Here is a 24,120-nt window from a genome sequence, read left to right as displayed (position 1 = left end):
TGTTCAGGTGTGTGTGCATTTCTGATGGGTGTCATCAGCCACTGCTCCAGTGCGTATCCAGCATCCCCCACTAGGTGACCGTCAGGGATGTCCCCATTTGCAAATGTCTGGCACAACTGCGACAGATGCCAGATATGAGAATCATGGTAGCTTCCAGGGCAGCCAGCACACACATTCAGTATTATGCCCTCGGCATCACACATGACCTGGCAGTTGATGGAGTGGAAACCCTTGCGGTTGATGTAGGCCCTACCCTGCTCACCAGCTGGTGCTTTGTTGTGTATGTGCGTGCAGTCAATTGCACCCACTACCTCAGGGTATTCTGCTATTTGCTGGAAGAGACGCATATTGCCGGCCAATACTTCACAGGAATTGGGGAAAAATACATGATCACTGACATGTGCTGACATGGCATTCAGGAACTGGTGCACTACCCTTGATGCTGATGCCTGTGAAATCCCCATCATATCACCAGTTGGTCTCTGGGAGGTACCTGTTGCTAGTATTCTTAGGCCAACACATACCTTGGTTTCCACTGGGATGGGTTCCCCTTTGTTGGTTCTGTGTGTGAGGCGTGGCCTGCACAGCTCAACAATTTGCTGCAGGAGCTCTCTGTCCACTCTATAGCGCTCCACTATCTCCAGCTCATGTAGCCCCTGGTAGGTTACCCTGGGTCTGTACACTCTTCTCCGTCTCCTTGCTGTAGGTTGCTCAGCAGCATTCCCAATGGCACCACCCTCAGCATCTTGCACATGCTGCCTTATAACAACAATGGCAGCCCCTAACATTTTTATTTCTCAGTTTCAGCTTTTTAAGTTTTCACTTCTCTTTGTTGACTGCAGTGTTGCAGTGTTTCTGAGAAAAACATGGGAGAATGTTGTTTGCAGAGTTTTAGTTGCTGGGCTGGGCTAGTGTACTGCATGTGTAATTGGCTGATTCTGATTGATTTCACCTGGCAGCTCTGCTAGTTCTCCTTGGTTAACTTCCTACTACTTCCTTTCCTTCCCTTTCCCATTTCTGTTTCCACAGGGGGCAGCGCCACGCAAACTAACACAAACACGCTCACACACATGCACACAGGCTTACACGGGCTTAGGCGGGTGCACATTTGTGTATACTAGCTTAGATGGCCTTACACAGGCTTACACAGGCACACACACGTGCACACAAGCTTAGACGGGTTTACACGCGCACACACAGTGTAAGCAGCTTTGCAAGAAACTTTAGTGATAGCCACGGCGTACACCTTCAGTTTCTTGATTTCAGTTTAGACAACTGTAGACACACCTCTTTAAGTCCTGAGTAACTCACAGCAACCACATGCCACTCTGCTCCAATAAGCTTACAGTCTATTTCATACATACCCCCTCATGATGTCACCCATCTCCTACTCTGTTACTCCCCTTTTCCTACTCTTACACTCTAGGGACATGGTTCACATAGCAGGAAATATTGGAATTCACTATCCTTATCCTCATTTGCATAGGATTGCCTACTAATGCTTAGTTACATCTCTCAGACTGGGCTTCCCCCCTTAGCAACCTCTACTCAGTAGCCATGTTGTCTTCAGCCTGCCATTCACTTGCATGGAAAATTAATATTTTGAATAAAATCCCTATTTGTGGCTTTTTTTTGGTTTTCTGGTTTTTAGAGGGCAGCACATTTGCGCAGTGCTGCGCTATGCTTAAACATCGGAGATCGTGGTAAAAAATTAGTTTTTTTTATTTTGCAACGGAAAATAATGCCAATGGCTGTATATTTGGCCATTGGCATGCTTCCTCAACTGCATGCATCCTTTATTTGGAGCTGTCACAGCTCCATTTTGCTGTTTGCAGAACGATACTCAGTTGACAACTGAGTACATTTCTGCAAATAACACTACTCTTACTCGGACAGGTTAGTCTTTCCTGGATCACAAATTTACCTCATTTGCATAGCTTTCAGCAGCAAATGAGGTAATTTGCATAACCTAACCCTGTCCGTGTAAGAGTCATTTTAGGAGCTCTCTTGCACGCCCCTGCTGGCTGTTCCTGGATCGCTCGGCAGACATGTTGACTGCATGGAGTCTTACTCTAGTCTTAGATTCCATGCAAGCCTTCGTAAATCCGGCCCCATGCATGCATAAGTAACAAAATAATTTTTCTTACTGTTCGTCTTTAGCAGCACCAACATAAAAGCATGATATTTGAAGACCTATGCATAACGTCTGAAACTGTACCAGCAGAACTGTGTCTCAGTAGTCGTGTTAAAATAACTACATTTTCAGATGTACTAGTAAAATGTGCAGTCAAATTTATGACTGAGGAAAAGACACACACCTTAAAAGTTCTGACTATAATTTTTAGATGTGTTTAAGTCTTGTGATTTCAATGGTTCATCCTTGCTATCATTATGGTGGTTTAGTCAAGCTTTACTAAAGATAAGATGTCGAACTCAGAATCTTTGTTTATAGGTATAACTTTGTTTTAAATGTTGGAGGAACTTCCTAGTTAGACATAGATAATTTATTTATTTTACATTTGTTAAATGGGCAGAGTCTGGCTGGGCAAGTAGCCCGTTTTCAGCGGATAGTCTGGGAGAAAAGCTCCACAACAATAGCATAAAAAGATTACAACATTTTTAAAAAAATTTACAAACAATATAGAAAAAAATGTAACAGTTGCCAACGATCACAATTTACAAAAAGGGAATGTAAAAACAGAAAACATTACATTTCCTAAGCCTTATTGCAGACAGTAATATGAAACTCATTAGCTGTATAACTAAAATAAACCATTGTGACAATGATAATGATAGTGATGACCAGTGTAAACATTTCTTGTTAGGGCCAATCAAATTAACTGAATATTTAGGCATATCTGTCACTCCCTACATATAAAATAACATCTCGTGTTTTGGCTTCCAAAAACCAAGTATAGGCAGAAGTCAGTGTTTCATGTTATACAGGGATATGTTCAACACATAAACTCAGTGTATGACTCAATGTAATCTGAAAACATCACTGTATGTCATTCTGCTGGCTTTTATGTATAACTCTTCATCTAAAATCACATTTTATTATTTATAAATTTCAAACTAATGCACAGAATGTGCTAACAAATACTCTGCAAAAAGTTGTTTGTGATTAAACAAAAAATGTTGAATTTTCTTTGTGATTAAACATAAGTATTGTTTCATTAGGAAGAGGTTTTGTAGTTGCTAGTTATTACTGAACAGGTCTCTTAACATCAGACAATAATTGCTCATAACATTAATTTGTATTATACAATTCACGTGCATTTTCTGTTACTCTGATGGGAATGGCTAAGAAGGAGCAAGTGTACATTTCCACCCCATATGTTAAATACCACTCATCTCTGTCTCCTGTAGGTGATGACACTGCGGTGAACACTGCCTACCCCGCTAGTGGGGGAAGAACTGGTATTAGCTGCAGAATCCAGCCCTCCCATATTGGTTCTTCCAGCACTTGCATCAGTATGCCATTCTGCATTGTCACAGAAATTTGGGGGAGGGACACAGTCAGAACTGTGCTACGCAACCAACACCAAAGATTATATTTCAGACAAATTTTACTACATTCCATTTCATTAGCCTCTCCACAAAAGTCCCATACATACATATTTGCTTATTTGGCAGAGGATGGGATTATAAGCAAAACCTTAGTATCTTAAAATTCTTACCATAAAACTATTATATTATTGTTTTTTAAGGCAAAGCCACATGATACAAGACTCATGTTTCAAGTACAGGTTGCTATTCTCCAGCCTGAGATGTTATACATAGAAATATTAATTTGTAAATGACATTCAGTTTCTTTGTCTTACTATATAACTATGTGTGCAGGTATATTTATGCTGTCCCAACTTTTGGTAGAGTATAAAGTGTATCAGGTTTCAGTTTATCAAGTTTAATTCCCCCAGTGCTTAACTCTTCATTGCTGTTCCCCATACAAAAGTAATACCAGTGTGGTTTCTGTTTGTACGGCAATAAGTTTCCACTTTTCTGCAACTGTGTTACTGGGGATATGGTATATATAAGTAAAGGGTGGATAAAGCTCTTGACACAAGTGATGCAGAAGGATTAAATCCTTGCAAAAAGTACTTTGAGTACAGGACTGGTCTTAGGCCGCTGTAGCCAACTGCATGCAACAGGACCCTGCAACTATGGGGGTTCTATGCTTGTCACAGCAAGAACTTCTCACCTTTAACCACAATTCTTGCCACTGTGTCCATGTGTGTGTGTGTGTGTGTGTGTGTGTGTGTGTGTGTGTGTGTGTGTAATGTCACATCAGTAAATGTCACATGAACAGAATGCTGAAGACTACAGCCAATGAGCTGTGAGGAGGGTTGGACAGATCCACTTAGTAACAGAATTATGTGTGGAAGATCACATAAAATATCTGGCTTGGAGGCTTTAGTGAAAGATGAACATGTTAGCAGATGGTTGCACATTGTAGATTGTTAATGTGTCCGAAGCTTGTATTATTGTTTTAATAGTAATGGCAACTCCAAGCAGGAACACTGCTAAGGATTGAGGAGTACATGGTTTTACTATGACACTGTCCAGCTTTAGATTCAGAGTTTACAGTTAAAGGAGAGACCAGATAAGCCAGCCCAAGCAGCCAAGACAGTGGATCTCCTTACAGTCACCATCACCAGCTCTGAGGTGAGTGGCAAGCAGGTGACAGCCTGTGCTTGCAGTACTGAAATCATAAGATAAACTATTAAGCTGACAGCAAAGTACGCATTTCTTGAGAAGGATAAAAACAGATTACATAAAGGGTAATTTTAGTGTTTAAAATCAGAGGCAGATCATGGCAATGGCTATTGGGCGGCAGCCTCTGCAGAAAAGATGTCAATAAGATATGTGTATTTTTCTTTTATTATTTTATTTTTTCTACTTAAAATAATACAAGTAGACAAGTTGTCATTGCTGTTCTGTGGAGTTAGAACTTTGTACATGATCATTGCATATGCAGGGAGTTCTGTGATCTGTTAAAAAGACTTTAAAAAATCTTGGCTTCTTGGCAGCATCTAATTTGAAATCCTGCCCTGTGTTATTACAGACATTCCTAAATTTTTGAAGTAGAGGAATGTTGACTGAATGGGATGCCTCAACGAGGGCTATTTCCTATTGGTTAGGCTGCCTCAGATGACTAAGGCAGCCTGAAAATGGAAACAAGAGAATGGCAACCTGCAATTATGAGGCAGGAATATATATAAATATATAAATATATATGGGTCTACTTTAATTTACTGAAAACTAATTTCACTGAATTTCAAAACACTCACACCAAATCACTGAAAACTCATTTCACTGAATCACATTTCACTGAATTTAAGTACTGTTGGACAAATAAAACATATATGACCTTTTCCCCACTGTAGTGCGATCCCAGAGTTAGTATATATAGTTAGGGGGTGTGGGGAACACAAGCCCCCACATTGGGGGGTGTGGGGGCTTAGCCTCACACCTACTTAGCTTTTATATTTATAAATCTCATTTCACTAAAAGCTAACAATATAAAACCAAAAGTGGGGGGGCTGTGCTCCCCACTCGCCCCCAACTATATATATATATCTATATCTATATCTATATATATATATATATATATATATATATATATATATATATATATACTAACTCCAGGATCCCACTACAGTGGGGAAAAGGGCATATATGTTTGACTCAAAGTAGACCCATATATATATATATATATATATATATATATATATATATATATATATATATATATGTGTGTGTGTGTGTGTATATGTGATAATTAGTATTAACTTGAGGGCATGTGAACTAACATGCATTTTCTGAAGTAAAATTCTAAAACTCTAGAATGGGCAGAATGTGATTTTGTGTGTGTGTGTGTGTGTGTGTGTGTGTGTGTGTGTGTGTGTGTGTGTGTGTGTGTGTGTGTGTGTGTATGTGTGTAATATTTGTAGATAGTATAGCTCACATATTTGATGTTATGTCATAGTTTGGTCTGTTGCTGTGAACATATATGTTTTTCTGGCAATAAATGAGGATGATTGCTAAATAATGACAAGATATCTGAGTTTCAGACGTAATAGCCTTCAGAATAAAAATATGCTGATGGTCTGATGCAAAGCCTGTTATACTTACAGCTTTTTATGTATATAAATGTGATTTCAGTCCTTTGTCTTCCAGTTTTAGCTTTCTCCTTGATTCTTGAAGTAAGAAGCTAAGAGATATGTTTGTACGTGTGTGTGTGTGTGTGTGTGTGTGTGTGTGTGTGTGTGTGTGTGTGTGTGTGTGTGTCTGTGTGGTTACATCCTGTATTCTGACCACAATTAGCTAATACAGTTCTGTGTGTACGTTATTTTATATATTCATTTATTTTATCACAATTAAAGTTCTGTGATGTACAGTCGTGAGTCTATAACTGATGGCAGTGTGTGTGTTTGTGTATATGTGTGTGTTTATGTGTTTGTGTGTGTGTGTGTGTGTGTGTGTGTGTGTGTGTGTGTGTGTGTGTGTGTGTGTGTGTGTGTGCAGTGTGTGTGTGTGTGTGTGTGTGTGTGTGTGTGTGTGTGTGTGTGTATATTCGCATGTGTATGTAATACACGTATGCACAGGGGCCTAGTTGCTTTCTTTTGTCCGAGTTTGCAAAATGTCTGATTTTTGCAACATATATTAGTCTGTTGCTAGTAATGTTTATGTTTTATTTTGGCAATCCAGTAAGAATTGCAGCTCATGAATAATCACTGACTCTAGAGTTTTCATACTTAGAAAGTTGCATGAACAACAGGCTGTTAAGTTAAGGGAAATATATGCCTTTGCTTTTGGTTATGTGCTGCCCATTGTTTTTTAGCTTTCACTATGCTAAGAGGTTGAGAGGAAAATTTAGAGGGTTGCAATGGGTTACTCACTATTCTAACAGCAAAGAGCTGAGAAGATACATTCATTTGTGGCAGTTATTTAGGTAATTATTCATTAATTTGATCACAGTCAAACATCCAAGGTGTATAGTCAAAGTTGTACAAGTGCCTATAATTGATGATGACCAGTGTGTATGTGTGTGTGTTTGTGTTAAAATAAATTATTGTGGGAAATATGTTGTCTTCTTCTTTTTTTTTTTTTTTGCAGGGCATACACAGTCAATAAATATGGTTGTAATTGCTCAGTACAGGAGCTTTGGTGAGTGCATATAACTGGATCTGCTGTCATTTGCATAAGTTAAGCAGTAAGTATTCTGAGTTTGCTGATTTAGTGTGTTTGTGTGAAGTCATTTGGAATACTTTACTGTGACTATTTTTTTTTAATTTATTCAGATGTCTGACTTGTACATAGTCAATGGATGTGGGGGCTGTCTGTCATGAGAATTACTACATGTTTGGGAGAGGGAATGCAGCGTATCTAAAAGCAGCAAGATGAACATATAATTTTAATTTTATATTACAAACTTCAAAGTTGCCTTTGGGGGTCTGGGCAGGATGTGTGTGTGTGTGTGTGTGTGTGTGAGTGTGAGTGTGTGTGTGTGTGTTTGTGTGTGTGTGTGTGTGTGTGATAGCAACTAATCATTGCCACAGTGTTGCAACAGGTAGTATTTCTGTCTCACAGTACTTGGTTCTCTGAGTTTTTGACTGTGGTTCTTTATTTGTGCAGAGGAGACATGTAGTCCCAGTGTATAGGTGTTATCCAAATGCTCTTATTTCCTCTGCCATACCATCAGGTGTTTAATGTATACCTGTGGCCATTTGTGATTTACTTTCATCTCAGTCTTAACACTAGAGGGCCAGAATGAAGACAACTTTCTTTTTGGAAGGTTAGGGAGGCAGGCACTATTCCCAGACATTTCTCATCTCAACTTATTAGGAACTACTATTTAATTAACTTTGAGTATTAAGTTTCAGACCAACTTATTTTTCATTGAAAGAAAGAAATTTCTTACTTATGACTTTTGTTTAGCCCATCACTGGATGTTGTAAAAAAATGTATCTTAACATATACCTCAGAGCATCTAGAACTATATGACTTCTGCGGGCTTAATGGCCCCAACATCCCTGTCTTATTTCTCCACTCTTATTGCAGTAGGCTCTTAGGGTGTGTTAAAAGGATGGAGAGGAAAATGATGAAAAGGAAGACAAGAACAAAATAATGAATTTAAATGGTATGAGACAGGATGGGGAAATAGCGGAAGAGTGCTGGGAAAATGTAAGGGAAAGCAGTATGCAGGCTGAGAAGTCCATTGAGTTGTTTTCCTATGGCTACATTTAACCTAAGGCTGGTCTTTTTAAGTGCAGTCAGATAGCTGAGGTGTATAGACCATAAAGTAGCTATAATGAGTGGGTACTGAGGCAGGCTGTCGATGAGAGTGACTGACCCCATGTGTTGTTCGACCATAGGTAACGGGCATTGACCTGTCATAATAGAGCTGCACCCCATTCAAATTAGCCCCACCCATTCAGTTGTTTCCTGCAGGTCCCCTTACTTTAAAGTCACCAGATGCTACTGTTTAAATTTCTTCACCATTGCTTATGCAGATATTTTTTAAATTGTAGTAATCTGTTCTTCTGTTTGATCAGTTGAACTTAACTCCTTGGCACTTAATTTTTAATTAATATGTTAATGCAAGTACTGTGAAGTAGATGTTGAAGTGAGTAGCACACGCTGGTCATTGCTTAATTCACACACAACATAATAACAGAAGCAGGCTTTTGTTTTATTCATTGTTTGCAAGTAGCTACCTGTGTGAATAACCACTCTGCAAAACAACGTGACTTAGATGGCCAGTAGTTTGTGATCTTACAGTCCCACTATAAAAAGCATGTGCCATTACTTACTGAAGTATAGCAAGTCTGAAATTCAAATGTCTGTCAAGGATGGGGGTGCAAATGGTTGTACTGGTTAGTTTTGACAGTAGCAAGCAGAGATACATTTCTGGGCAATTATTTATGTATTTATTAATTTATTTAATCTCTTGCAGACATATGAAGTTTGCTTACTCATACAAGTAGCTGTAATTGCCGATTGAATGTATATGTGTGAGTGTGAGTGTGTGTATGTGTGCGTGTGTGCATGTTTGTGTGTGCCTGTCTGCTTATACAGAGGGCATAGCTGTCAACTGCCCCCAGTTTTACCTCATACTTTTGGTCAGTTCCTCTTGACATCTATGACTTTTTAGCATATTGTTATGCACTGCAGTCACTAAATAATAACAGGCATGGGAGGTTTCAGACTTCATATCTTTTCAGAAAAATGCTTGCTACTCTAGCAAGGGTCTATATTGAATCAGCGAATGTTTAAAAATGTGAATGCTGTTTCATCGACCCTATTTGAGCGAACGCTGATAATCCCGAACACCCAAAACAGCAATTTTTTTCTCAGGGAAAAAAATTTCTGGGCCGATTTCGGGAGTTTGCCATTTTCACCACTGTGGTGTGATCTCGGAGTTGGTATATTTAAGTAGGGGGGTTTGGGGGGGGGTGAAGCCCCCCACATTAAATACTATTTTAAGTTTTTTTTTTTTTTTTTGTGGGAAAAGCGCTATTCCAGTCGTTCGGGATTTTCAGCGTTCAGTGAACTAGGGTCGATCAATCAGCGTTCGCTTTTTAAACATTCGCTGATTTAATATAGACCCTCTAGCAACTTTTCAAGCATATAAAAGCAATGTTTAAAAACTGATTTTGGTAATTGTGTGTAAATCCTGAGCTAAGAATTCAAGAGGGCCAAAAGGTGGTCTACAATTGGGCTATTATGTATGTATTCATTTGTTTATTTAATCTCATGCAGACATCTGAACTATACACACTCAAACAAGTAGCTGTAATCTTAATATGTAATCTATATATGTAATCTGTAATGTAATATGTAATCTAAATTAATGAACTCAGTAGGCTGTGGTGAAAGGGGAGGGGTTGGGGAAGGAATGGAAGGAGGAGGTGTTGCATAGAGTAAGGAATGGGATTAGGTGATGAGACATGAGTGGTTTGGGGGCTCTCAGAATGTCCCAAACTGAGTCCCACAATTGATAAGGCTGGCCCTGTTTGTGTGGGTATGTTTCATCAGTTTGAAGATTTAGCTGGTGTGTGTTGTAGAGCTGAAAATATTCTAGACCTATTTTCATGTGGAATTACTGAAAATAGTCTTTAACATCAATCGTTAAAAACAATGTCTCCTCATCGTATTGTGTATTTTTCATCTGATTCAAAAAAATGCCAAGAATCAATCAATATGAGGAAATTTTCTCAATACACATTTTAATTTCCAGTGTACCCACTTGGCTATTGGTTCTGTCTTCAACTCTCCAGCCACCACTATAGGCCTTAATGGAGGTTCAAGAATATTCTTATGTACTTCAGGGATCCCAAAAATATATGGAATTCTATACCTGTCACTGTACATAAACTACTGCTTTTCCAAGTTTTAAATACACAGTGGCAAGTAGTGTATGTAAGATTTTACATGTTACTATTAGTAAGGATTTGGTTAATGGTCAATATTCATATAATATTTATCAAAAGGGGACTTTTTCATATTCATATTTACATTTCACTAGTTGTCACCCATTTATACAGAGGAAGTCATTGGTTAAAGGACAACTTGTATGACTTTCCAGAATAATTTCAAATAATGATATATCTGACGAATAAATAAAGTTTGTATTACAACTTTTTAAAGGAGAGAAGTTATCCTGAAGAAATGCTAAATAAGGTCAAATTGGCAGTGTGTGAAGGTCAGTGTGATAGGTTTTCCCAAATACATATTATTAACAGATATAAAACTGACACTTTGAAAGGGCCATTGACAGAGAATTTAACCTTGCTATGGTTATAACTTATAGTCAGAATTCTAGGTGGATTAATTCCATCATGTTCATAGGCTCATAGGTAGGTGCTAGGCTATTAGCCCTAGGGCCTATATAAGCCTAGCCAAAAAGTTACCCTGGCTTTCTCCACCCAAGAAAATTATTTTCCTGTGCCCCTGTCGGGCAGAGCAACAGAAGTGGGGTGAATTTCCTATTTCCCATCCAATCATCAAGATTTTCTTGAAGAGTGCTAATGAGGAGCTCTGTTTGACATAGATAGATAGTCTGTTCCGCAGTATGGGAAGTCTCTGGGACAGGAATCTATCCCTCCCGTATTTTCTGTTTATTGTGGTGACAAGTTTTAGGTCCCTAGAGCGTGTAGCTTGGAGGGACTGGGATTTCTTTAAGTGGAGCATGTCCAGCAGCTCTGGGTTTGACATAGCTTTGTATGTTAGGCAGAGATTGCCTCTGAGTAGGCGATATGTGACGGAGTAAAGCTGGAGTTTTTTGAGACGGTCTGCATAGGGCATCTGTTTGAGGCCAGTAATCCTCTTTGTGAGGTATTTCTGTGGCCTTTCCAGTTGTTGTAGATGTCTTGTGAGGTACATACCAAAAGTGGCGTTGTACTCTATAATGGGTCTAATGAGTGACGAGTAGAGGGGAACAATGACCTCTTTTTTTCTGGATAAGAAATGTTTTGTGATGAGATGAGCCACGTAGAAGGATCTCCTGACCACTGTGGCGATGTGATTATCAAAGGAGAGACTACTGTCCACCTGTGTCCCAAGGTCTCTTATCACACTTTCAGAGTTAAGTAGACTACCACTTATGTGGTAGTTCATGGGTACAGAGTTTTTACTAAAGGGGATGACAATACACTTTTTGGCATTGAGCTTCAGGCCTGACACCAGGCATCTGTCTCAGTGAGGCCCTTTTGTAGTATGTCCACATCATTAGGAGTTTCGATTATGGCTCCTAGTTTGCAGTCATCTGCAAACGTTGTTAGCCAAAGACCTGTGTTAGTCTGTACTTCAGAGAAGTAGATACCAAACAGGAGAGAACCCAGGACTGAACCCTGTGGTACTCCACTTGTCACTGGTCTGAAGTCAGATTTGGAGTCTGCTACTTTCACAGTGTGGGTTCTGTCCGTGAGCCAGTTGGTAACCCATCTTGTGACATAGGGATCTATACCTAGTTTAGTGAGCTTATCTATAATTCCAGAGTGGGGGATAGTGTCGAAAGCCTTGGCGAGATCTAGATAAGCTGAGTGAACCATCTTACCCTCATCTATGGCTTTGGTGACTGCTTCAAAGAAGTCAATCAGGTTTAGGAGACATGATCTGCCTTTTACAAACCCGAACTGGGTAGGGTCCAGAGTTTGGAGATTATCAATGTCTTTGTTTATGAGTTTCATGATGATATACGTTCCATGGCCTTACAGACCAGGCTTGTCAGGCTAATGGGGTGGTGGTAGTTCCCAGGGTCTGTCATGGCTCCCCCTTTGTGGAGTGGGATAACCGTCGCAGTGCACCATTCAGTGGGCACAAAGCCTAAGGTGAGGCTATGATTGAACATGGTACTTACTTAGGGTGCCAGTTCATTCTGTAGTTCATGTGGAACGCAGCCTGGGATATTGTCAGGTCCCATGGATGCTGTGTTCTTGGATTTGGAGAGTGTGTTTTTTACCTGTGCAGCTGTGATTACAGGAACTTTGCATTCTTCCGGTATAGAGATGGGCCCTCTAGGGGGTGAGAGGGGGGTAAAGTTAGCACTGAACCTATCTGCCAGGATGTTGGCAATATCAGTTGGTTCTGTATATTTAGTGCCATTGTGCTGTAACTCAGAGTAGATCTGAGTGTTGCCATTGAGATTCTTGACATAGCTATAGAATGCTTTGTGGTTATCTTTAGAGTCAGTGGCAATTTTGTTTTCATAACTAGCTTTGGAGGATTTTATGAGGGATCTCAGCTTCTTACTGAGGTTGACCAGGGAGTTCCTCCAGTCATGGGATTTTACTCTTTTTTGCAACAGTTTCTTTCTTCTGTTGTAGAGTTTGTTTATGGCAGAGGACCACCAGATTGGCTTCCTTTTTTTGGAGGATAGCATCTTGGTTCTATTAGGGATAGCATGATCCATGTGCTCGTGTAAGTGCTTATAAAGTGCATTTGTGTAGGATTCAGCAGTCGTACCTCTATTGTCCATCTGCATGGGTGTCATGAAGTTTGTCACTGCTGTCTTAAGAGGTGTGAAGTTGGCTTTGGAGAAGTTTTTTATGGTGGTTTCCCTAACTGAGGGTGGGGGCAGGATGTGGACGTCTAGGGTGATTAGCTTGTGGTTGGATCTGATCAACGAGGAATTGAACTCTGGTGTGGAACACCGGTTGCCCATGTTGGTAATGACCAGGTCTAGGATATTGCTGCCCCTGGTGGGGGGTGTGAATAAATTGATCCAAGGTGTTGGAATTTATGAATTCTAGAAAACATTGTGCAAAAGAGTTGGTACATGAGTAGTTTTCCCAGTTAATGGTGGGCTAGTTGAAATCACCCATTATTAGGGTGTTGGGTTGTACCCTAATACTTTCCAGTGTATCAAGAAATGAGGAGTGGGAATCCTGGAGCATAGTGGGGGGTCTGTAGCAAGCTATAATTTGTATTGCGGTCTTGCCCAGAGTTAGTTGCACTTGGATAATCTCGGATGCATTATGCTGTGCAACTAGGCTGGAGGTGTGGATATCCTTAATGAATATGGACACACCTCCACCTTTAGTGCCTCGTTCCGGGTTAGGTGGCCGAAAGGTGTGGTATGAATTATAGCCTGGTAATGCAGGGGTGCTCTCTGGAGCTTTGAACTAGGTCTCTGTCACTACACAGATGTTGATGTTCTCCATGTTAAGGAGTGCCTTGAGTGAGTGCATTTTGAGGTTTAGACTTCTAGCATTGAGTAGCATTACCCTCAGATTTTGCTTGCTTGTACCTGTTACGGTGGTGAATTTGTCATTTGAACCTTGCCTAAAAAAGGCACTATAGGGGTGGCAAGAGCCTTAGCCAGCATCCGGAATCCCAAGGACAACAGGTGCATGCCATCTCTGGCAAAGCATTGCGGTCTGTCGATCATGTTGTCCCAGGCAGACAAATACTGGATCCCCTTAGAATGACACCAGAAGCTTAGCCAATTGTTGAAGTCAGTCATTTTGTCCTTGTACTGTGGTATCATTCTGGGTGATGGCAGGATGCTACTCAGGGCTAGGGTCATACCTGCCTGGGCTACAAGATCTGAGAGCTCCTCCATGTCTCTTTTCATGTAGTCCAGAGAGGTATATCTCAGGTCATTCAAACCAACATGGACAACGACAGTGTCATATTTGTACTTGTTGTGGAGTGACGTGATTGCATGCGTGCATTATGTGGCAGATCCTGGCACCTGACGGGCAGCTGACAGTAACTTTCTCCTTGTTTAGCCTGGTGAGTGGAACATCAGTGTGCCTGACTATAGAGTCACCTATGACTAGAGTGTTGGGTACATTGTTAGGCCTTTTGGGCTGTGGTTGAGTGGCACACTGAGTTTGTGGGCTATGTGTCATTTGGGTTGTGTTGGGGGTGGAGTTTGCTTGCGTTTCTGTTTTGGAGGTCACTGATGCTTGGGCAGGTTTTTATTGAGAGTCTCCACCAATGTAGGTGTGTTTTGTGTTTCTATGTGTGTGCTTTGGTGGTGTAGGTTTTGAGGGACTATGTGATGAGTGTGGTGCAGTGCAAGTGTTTACCTTCTCCTCTTGATTGTCTAGTCCAGTCTTGGGTGAACAGAGCTTTGCTTCCAGTTTGGCTATATAAGTGCATCTCTCACAGGTTGTAGTGTTGGGTGGTAGGAGGAGAGGGTTGTCTATGTACATGAGGCAATTGCTGCATTGCCCCAAGATGCCCAGATTCATCAGGTAGACAGGAGAAATCACTGGGAGCTGACCCTTAGACATGCCTGGATAGGTGCTTATTTATTAAGTACTAAAAACTGCTTTCCTCTAGACAAGTGAGGAAAGTTGAGTGCTGTAGTAATTTGCAGCTTATTTAGTGCTTACAACGAGTTCTGAACAAGTGCTAAGTTCAAAAAAACAGATTTGAGTGCGGAAACTAGAAAACTGTCTAGTTCTAAGAAACAAAATTAAGCTAGAAGGCTTCCCTCCAACACAGAAAGGCTTGGGGGCTCAGAAGCCTACAAACAGTCTAGACCACAACAAGCTTAATTTTTTTTCTTTCCCAGATGCTCTCTTTGTACACAGTAGGAGTGCCTGAAATCAGAATATGATCTCACTGCACTCAGTTGAGTGAGCAAATGATATGGGCCCAGAAAGAGTAGCCAAACACAAATTTACAAGAGGGGCAGGCAGTTTCAAAGCCACCAAGATTAACTGAAAAAACAGAGTCAAAACTTCCATTTCAGTTAATATTCAATGCAACACAAATAAATCAATTAAAATGCTGTATTATTTGAAAAAAGTGCAGATAAAATACTTAAATTCTCTTATACGTCCAGTTGAATACAGCTATATCTTAGCCAGCCAAAACTCAGGTTTTAAGCAGAAAATATTCCAAAATGTACCACTTAAATAGGTAGTAACAGAATAGCAATGAATGAAACTACCCCTGAATGCAATTATTGTCTATGCAGGAAGCAAGCACTAACTGAAAAAGCAGAGTCAAAACTTCCAGTTCAGTTAATATTCAGTGCAACACAAATAAATTAATTAAAATGCTGTATTATTTGAAAAAAGTGCAGATAAAAGGTACTTAAATTCTCTTATACATCCAGTTGAATACAGCTAGATCTTAGCCATTGGACATTTGAGAAATCTTGACACATTTTCAGAATTTGAGAACAATATTGGGATTAGTATCCAAGTTTGTTTATTAGAGAGGGTTAAATTTGAAATATATTTTCAAGCCTGTTAAGAAAGAAAGTGAGATGATTATGACAAAAATACCAAATATGAATAAGTGTGGGGGATGTAACTATTGTGATTATATTAGCACAGCAATACCAGCAGTGATAAATGAGAGTGTATACCCCAAAGTGAACTGCAGTACTTGAGCTGTGGTACATGTTGCTACATGTGTGTCTTGCAATGCATTCTATGTGGGGAAAACTGAATGCTGTTTAAAAGACAGAATATATGCACATATTTATAGTATTAGCAAAAGGAAGGAAAATAATGCTTTATATAAGCACACAACAGTTTGTTCCAACTATAAAAAAGTTTGTATTTTTTGTGATTGATAAAATTAATATTGATCAAATGAATTATTATTGAGAAAATAAATTGGAAATAATGGAAGTGAAGTGGCAGATAAATCTGAATGTGTGAATGTTTCCAGGATTGAATTAATACATTAGTATAAATAGTATTTCAAAGTTGCAAACTTGTAAAATATGAATTTAGGGAATTGTTATTAAAATGGAATTGATTTTATCAGTAGTTTTATTTTATAATACATTATGTCATAGAATGTATTGTGATTAGTTAACTGACACGTGATTATTAAAGTGCATGTTTAAAAGCGGGCAGATGAGCTGTATGATAGATTCTGATGAAGTGTTATGTACAGACGAAAGTGTTTCATCTGATGCATATTTGTGCTGGTTTTATTCAATAAACAGTGAGTTCATGAGTTGTAGAGTGTGGTGTTTTCTAATAGACTGTTTTTTAATGTACACACCAAGTCATTTTTTGTTGGTGCACTTATCACCTGATGGGCAACTATAAGGCACTTTTGAGCTACCAAGTCACTAAGTTGGGTTTGAAATCTCTAACTGAACTTTAAGTGCATTATGATACTGTTCTTGATCTTTGGTCAAATATTTACATTTTACTTATGGTATATGTTTTATTATTGTATTGATATGCAGGAGTATTTCTCTTTGACCTTGACTAAAAATAGCTTAACCCTAGAAGTGACTGATATTGATTAATGAGATGAGTTACAGACAATATTGCAAATTAGACAGTTGTAGTCCAGGTTTATTCAAGCACTAGTATAGAGAAAAGTCATTCACTCCAGCTAACATATCATAGGTACATAGTTGTAGCCCTTTGATGTCTAACAGAGTCATAGAATGTACAAGGTAACTGGACCATGTGGCCATTTACACCTTGCTGGTAGCCACCCTTAGACCACTTTTACACATACCGGGACACAGAGAACAGGATATGAGGATTGTCTGGTTCCACATAGTCGGGGTAATAAGAATAACAAAGGAGAGACCATTCTAGATTTCTGTCTGACAAATTACTTGATGATGACCAACATGTGGTTCAACAAGAGAGAGATTCACAAGATCTCATACAAGAGTGGCCAACATGCAACTCATGTAGACTTCCTCCTATTCAGGAAAGGGCACTGGGGTAGAATCAGTGATTCCAAAGTCATCCACATGAAATAGTTGGCCCACAGCATAAACCACTGATTTCTATAATCACTGAAAAACTACATCACAAAACTACAAGCATGCTCAGAGAAAGCTCTATGGTCAACAGAGACCAGGCTGAAGACTTGGAATTTGACTGGAGAAAAGGCAAAAGAGTTGAATGAAATGCTCAAGACTCTAGCACCTGAAGAGGAAATAAGTGGAGTTGAAAATGTCTCAAAATTGCATGTGTGAGGACTATAGAACATATATGCAAGTATGGACATAATGTACATAAGGAAAACTGATGGTGAAATGCAGAAAACCAGGAAGTCATCAAAAGAAAGAAGGAGTACAGAAAAAAATAGGAAATAGAGAAGAGCAAGCCAGGCTAAGAAGGAATACTGGTTGACTAACAAAGACTCAAAGAGAACAATTGCAGTAGACAAGGCATCAAAGGCACTCTACCAACTTCTGGAAAATGACTCAACAGATGACCAAATACACCCTTTAAGATTGCAAGGCAAAGACAAGAAAGATAAAGAAGAAAGTCACGAGACACCCTTCATAAGGAATGTTAACAACAGTCTGCACATCAGTCCACAGGACATTAAAGACAGATGGAAGGAGTACTTCCAGAAACATCTGAATGAAGGAAATCCCATTTAAGTTGTATTGCTCCACACATAATCTATGATGTAAGAAGAAGAGTCCACCCTAAAAGAAGTAAGAACAGCACTAAGAAAAATAAAGTCAGGAAAAGCAGCAGGCTCAGATGAGGTCACAGCAGATATTATCAAGGTGTTGGGTGAGATAAGGGAGAGCTCATACCAGTATGGAGGGAAAGGCATATATTAAATGACTGTAACATAAGCATTCTAGTGTCAGTGTACAGAAAGAAAGAAACATTCACAACTGTAGGCAGTAGAGAAATAGCAATGCCCTGTCACACTGCATGAACGTTCTGATGAGAGTGATTGATAAATGAATATGCAGAATAGTAGGAAGTGAAATGGGTGATGAGGACTTTGGATTTAGATCAGAATGAAGCACAACTGGCCTGATGTTTGTAGTCAGACAGACAAACAGCTCAGTGAAGCTAGAGATGAGGAAACCATATGATAAGGTGCCAAGAAAGCTGGTTTGGGCAGCCCTGGGATGGTTCAGAGTATCAGACATGTTTTTAGAATTAGTGCACGCTATGTACAAGGACCCACTTGAGTAAAAACAGTGTTTTATCTCACAGAAGGCTTCTCACTGGAATTGGGTGTGCCTCAGCATTTAGCTATGAGCCCACTGCTTTTCATACTGGTGGTGGACTATATTAGCAAACAGGTCAGAGGGGACAGATCAATCGGATTGTTGTATGCAGATGATGTGGCAATATAGGCAGACTTTAAGCAAGAACTTCAGCAAAGGGTAGGGGACTGAAATGTAAAACTGAAGGCACACAGGATGAACTGAGTACAGAAAAGACAGCTGTAATTGCAGCAAATGGGGGAAATCAGATAAAGCTGAAAAGTGAGATAAAAGGAAAATAGTGGAGCAGTTTAACAGCTTTGGGTATTTAGGAGGGGTGATTGAGGGTAAGGGAAGTCTGAATAAGGAAGTCAAAACTAGAATCAGAGGGGCTGCAGCCAACTGACTCAGATTATCATGGGTAATGTATGGTAGAAGAATGCCAAAGAAGATGAAAACTGAGTTGTACAGAATGGTGGTGTGAACAATACTACTGTATGTTAGAGAATCATGGACAATGAATGCAGAGCTTCAGAGAAGCTAGAGGTAATGGAGATAAGTGCCTGAGGCAGTGGTAGGATATACAGTATGAGACAGATAAAGAAATGAGAACATCAGAGCAAAAGCCAAAATAACTCCAATTCAAAGAAGGACAAAGAGTACAGATTACTGTGGTTCTGGCATGTGCATGAAAGCAGAAGTCAGTCTGGTAAAGATTTGGGACAGACAGGAAAAAGGAAAGAGGAAATAAGGGCATCCAGTGAAGAGCTGGATGGAGTGCATGAGAAGACCTGCAATAGTCAGGCATGGCTATCGAAGAAGACTGGAAAGTGGCAGCAGTTGACATGACACCCTGACCCCATGTAGAAAATAGGAAAACGGGCTTGATGATAGATGATAGATATATGACATCCATCCTTAGACTTTACCTCCTTTTTCAAGGATGGAAAGGCTTGTTGTACAGGTGATGAATTAATGAAAAGCAATCCAATTGACTAATTCTTTCTTAAAGGAAGATAGTCCCCTGAATTCATTAAACTCCATGCAGGAATAGTTCTATTCCTGCATGGAGTGGTTCATGTCCATGTAGCTACAGCAGCGTGCCTTGCATATTCATGAAGGTGCGCTGCTGTTAAGGCTAGACGTACACAAACCATGAACGAGTACAGGGGGCATGTTTAAGTAGTGCATGGACTACGAATACGCCCCTGCACTCAAAAAGTGTGATAAGACACTTTCTAAAACAAATGTGGCATAATATTAGAGAATTTATCTAATATTATGCCAGTATTTCAGTGTCTGTGGAAACTGAAATGAAATAAATGATTATGTCAATGTCCGCAGACACCGAAGTACATAGCGGAGCAGGAAACAGGTTTTGTCACACACCCCCTGCATTGTAAAAGTGCCGTACAACACCTTGCAACCTGCTAAAGCAGGACAAAGGCACAAATGATGGGGGGAGCCCTAAAAATAGGGACACTTATTAAATATTGCTCTTACAAACTTAGAGAAAGTTGATAGAAATCAGGTTATGCATTAGCATGAATTTTCGAAGGATAGAAGTCTGAAAGTCAAATGTATGCCATTATTCCCTGACAGCAGTCCATGTGGACAAAGATACAAATAATGGGGGGAGAAAGCCCTAAAAACAGGGACACTTCATAAATATTGCCCTTACAAACTTAAAAAGTTGATAGAAAACAGTATATGCATTAGCATGAATTTCCGAAGGATAGACAACTGAAAGTCAAATGTATGCCATTATTTCCTGACTGCAGTCCTAAATGACTTGTCAGAAAACCACAATACCCACTATATAACATAATAATATAATAATAATAATAATAATAATAATATAAATATTTTTTTACAAACTAAGGAATGTTTAAGCATAGCTAAACGGGTGTGTGCGTTATGGTCCTTCGCTTAGCATTACTTAAACATCCCATAGGGGATAAATACAAATATACAGCTGAAATTCCTAAACCAAGATAGTGTAGTGGTTAGAGTCCGGCTTTACCTGCAGGTGTACATGGTTTGAGTGCCAAGACAGGCAAGTTATTTTTATATGGGAAAGCAGTATCAAAATTATTTTTTTAAATTGAAATTATGTAGTAACTGTTTTTTGTCAAGCAAGGTAGTGTAGCTGGTATAAAATGGAGGTGTGAGTGCTTATAACACTTGAAGTCACCCATGCATACACAAGTTTCCCATACAGTATAATCACACTCCTTGGTAATGTAATGAAATCAAATAGAATGATGTCATGTAAAATAAATCATATTTTGTGTCTTTCGGCTTTTCCTGGTTAGGGATCGCCACAGCGGAACTCTGGTCCGCTAATGATTGGCAGTAGATTTTTACGTGCCAAGTTGCCAGCCCTGACACACAACCTTCAATGAAGGTATGCCCATTCATGCATGTCTCCACACAGAAGACGCTCTAACTGAGAATCGAACAGGACAACTTACTGTGAGGCGACAACGCTGCCACAGAACCACCACCGCAGTCATGTAAAGTAAATCATATACACCTACTAAATGAAGCCATTACCTGATTTTTTAAATGAAACGTGAGCAGTGGTTAGTGATGCTCAGCTATGCTTAGTCAGCGTAAGCATTGCTGAAATGTGAATGCTAAGCAGCAGTCAGCTCAGCTAAATGGATTTACGCACTGTTAAGCAATGCTCAGCAATTATCCCTTTAAGCACTATTCAACCCAGCTGAGCAGGTTTGTGTGTTGCTAAGCTGTGCTCAGCATTTTTTAAATGGTCCAATGATGGCAAAGGGCAGGAATATGGCCTTATTTAAACCTTGCAGGTAGGAAATACAGCCATAGCCTGTTTAGTTTGATTTCTGCAGGAACATGTCTGGTGTTGGAGATGGAGCAAGTTTTTGGGTACAAAGCTGGAACATTCAGGAGTCCCAGGTCATGGCTGGACTCCTTGTCAAAAACCATGATGAGAGACTCCTGCAGGGCCAATACCAGGGCTCACAATACAAAACGGAGGCCTGGGACTGTCTTGTAGTGATCTCACCAGTTCTACTTGTATCTCCCGGACTGGTGAGCATGGGTATGGCACCACTATGCTGATCTAAAGTGGAGGAAGGGGGCAATGGCCCAATGGATCCAAGATTCATAGGCATGGAATGCTCCAGTAGTGAGTAAGTATCACTATCAAGTAGTTTGTAGCAAATACTAACGTGAGAATGTGATAGACAGGTATGCATAATGTTTGTTTCTCACCCCTACAGCTGCAGCAGAGAGGGCTATGAACATTGAAGCCCATGGTGACAGACTGCTGAGGCTGCACCTACAGGCTGGTCAGTACAAATCCATTTTGCAGTATCTTGTTCAAATAACTAAGAAAGAGTACATTGCTTACTGCTAGTAGGTATACTGTTACTGTGTGAACTGAATAAATAAAAAAGTTTGACTGAATAATACTGATGTGCAATAAAAATTACTACAAAAACTGTTGTGTTTATTCTGGTATGTTGTTGTAGACATATAGAATGTATACAGGTTCTTCACAGCAAATGTGGCTGTGGTAGCATACATTAACTGATGTTCTTCTGTGAAACAGCCGTATGAAAAACTGTAGATGGTGGAGCTGTAAAATGAGATATAATCCAGCATTGCCTTGTGTTAACCTTTGCTTTCCAGAATGTAGTAATCCAAACAATTAATGCACAGTAAAAATGTGCCTGTGGTAGCATACATTAACTGAGGTTCTTCTTTGAACCAGCTGTAGAAAAACTGTAGATGGTGGAGCTGTAAAATGAGGTCTAACCGAAATCTGAAATATATACCAGACTAAGCTCTGAACCCTGAATAATGTGTAAAGTTTCAAATTGTGTTCCTTCCAGCATTGCCTTGTGTTCACTTTTGCTTTCCAGATGCTAGTAATCCAAACAATTAATGCACAGTAAAATAACTATTTGTCATGCATGCATCACAGGAGTACAAGTTAAGACTGTCTAACCAAGAGGCAGAAATCAGTGAAAAAAGAAACAGCAGTAGCTTGGTGTGATGCGACATAGCTTAGCTGTTAATTTTGTGCACACAGACATGGTTTGAATCCAGGGAGTGGTACTAAGATGTGTGCATATCTACACACAAGGAATCAGGAATAAATGTAAAAACAGTCAGGTAGTGTTAACAGATATTTTGTCTGTGGGTTGTACAGGTAAGGAAATGTTGGCAGTAGCTGTATGAAGGATATACTAATAAACTGTGTACAACTGTTCAACTGCCCCACCACATGCCTGTAGGTACATACAACATGCACTTTTCCCAATACATGTCTCTCAAGTGTCACGCAGTCATGGCTAGTGGTCACTGCTGCCAATAACCCTGGACACAGATAGGAAACCAGTTGAAATATGCCAGTAGCACACTCACATAACAGCAGTTCAGGGAACCCCTCCAGTGCTAGATATTTAACTCTGACTGTACAAGTCCCATCTAGTCATGTACCCAGAGTTGTCACAGTCTGCCCCATACCATTCCAGGCTGACAGTTTAATTGGTATGTTTTTGCTACAGAAGCTATGGGCCATAGGCAGATGTAAAGTGAGGGCAGGCCCATAGAGTTTTGAGCAGTATTGTTGTGGAAACTAGATGCATAAACAGTTGTTAATGGACTTTTTGTCCCCCCCCAATCTGGATTAATACAATAATTTATATACTATGAGTATGTTTTACTCCAAACCTAATGTTGAGACTTGTGTTCTATTATCATTCATATATTTGATTGGTTGCATGCTAACACATCTCGTTCAAATACCATTGTTGGTGGCCTGTTGCCATCAGTGTTACTGGCATGCTTGTACATTGCATACTGTTGTTCCATTTATGCATGTGTTCGTTTTGCTATGCAACTGTTCCAAATCTGTTTTATGGGGTTAATTGGAACACCCATGCATGCTGTTATAACTAATCTGGAAATGTGTTTTCATGACTAACCGACATATTCTGTAAAACCTCTACACCATAGCACATTTGGGAAGGCAGATCTCAGTGGGTCTGCCTGTCCTGCCTCATCTGGCCATGGCACCAGGCCCCAGCACATCTGGGACCCAACCCAGGACTTCCTCTATTGCTGGTCCTGCACCACCTTCGGGTGGAACTGCCTCAGGAGAGAGGGCATCCCCCGTGAGTAGGCACGGACAAGATACTGTCACCCACAGACAGTTCTGGGGTTTGTTGCGCAGTGCCATCTGAGCCATGTTGGGTGGGCAGCTGCGACAGATGCCGCCTGGTACACCATGAGGGGCAGGCTGCCCCTCCTGTCCAGCCCCCAGCACATCCACCTCCAGGGCCATGAAGGAGCAGTGGTGACTGCCCATGGTCAGTCCCACTGTATCCATTTGGGGCCTTATGGGCTTCAGATTCCCAACCACCATCCCCATCAAAGGTGTTTACCCCCCGCATGTGTCATATACCACCCCTGTCTGCTGTCTTGTCTGTCTTGTCTGTCTGAAAATGCAACCTATACCACCCAACCTACCTCACCAAACATACCTACAGCCTTTCCCCAACATCCCCCTTTCACCTTAGAAAAAAAGGGGCATCTGTCCCACAAAAAAAACAATTGCCCCATACATAGCTCTACATTTCTCCACCATGTCCAGTGACATAAATCAATCTACAACCAAATTACTGTACAAATGATGTTGCCAGCACTCCTCCCTGTGGGGTGGG

This window comes from Protopterus annectens, chromosome 1.part0 (genome assembly GCF_019279795.1).
Source record: "Protopterus annectens isolate FY-2018-M chromosome 1.part0, PAN1.0, whole genome shotgun sequence".
In the NCBI taxonomy this organism is placed as follows: Eukaryota; Metazoa; Chordata; order Ceratodontiformes; family Protopteridae; genus Protopterus; species Protopterus annectens.
Note: the sequence above shows the minus strand (reverse complement) of the source record.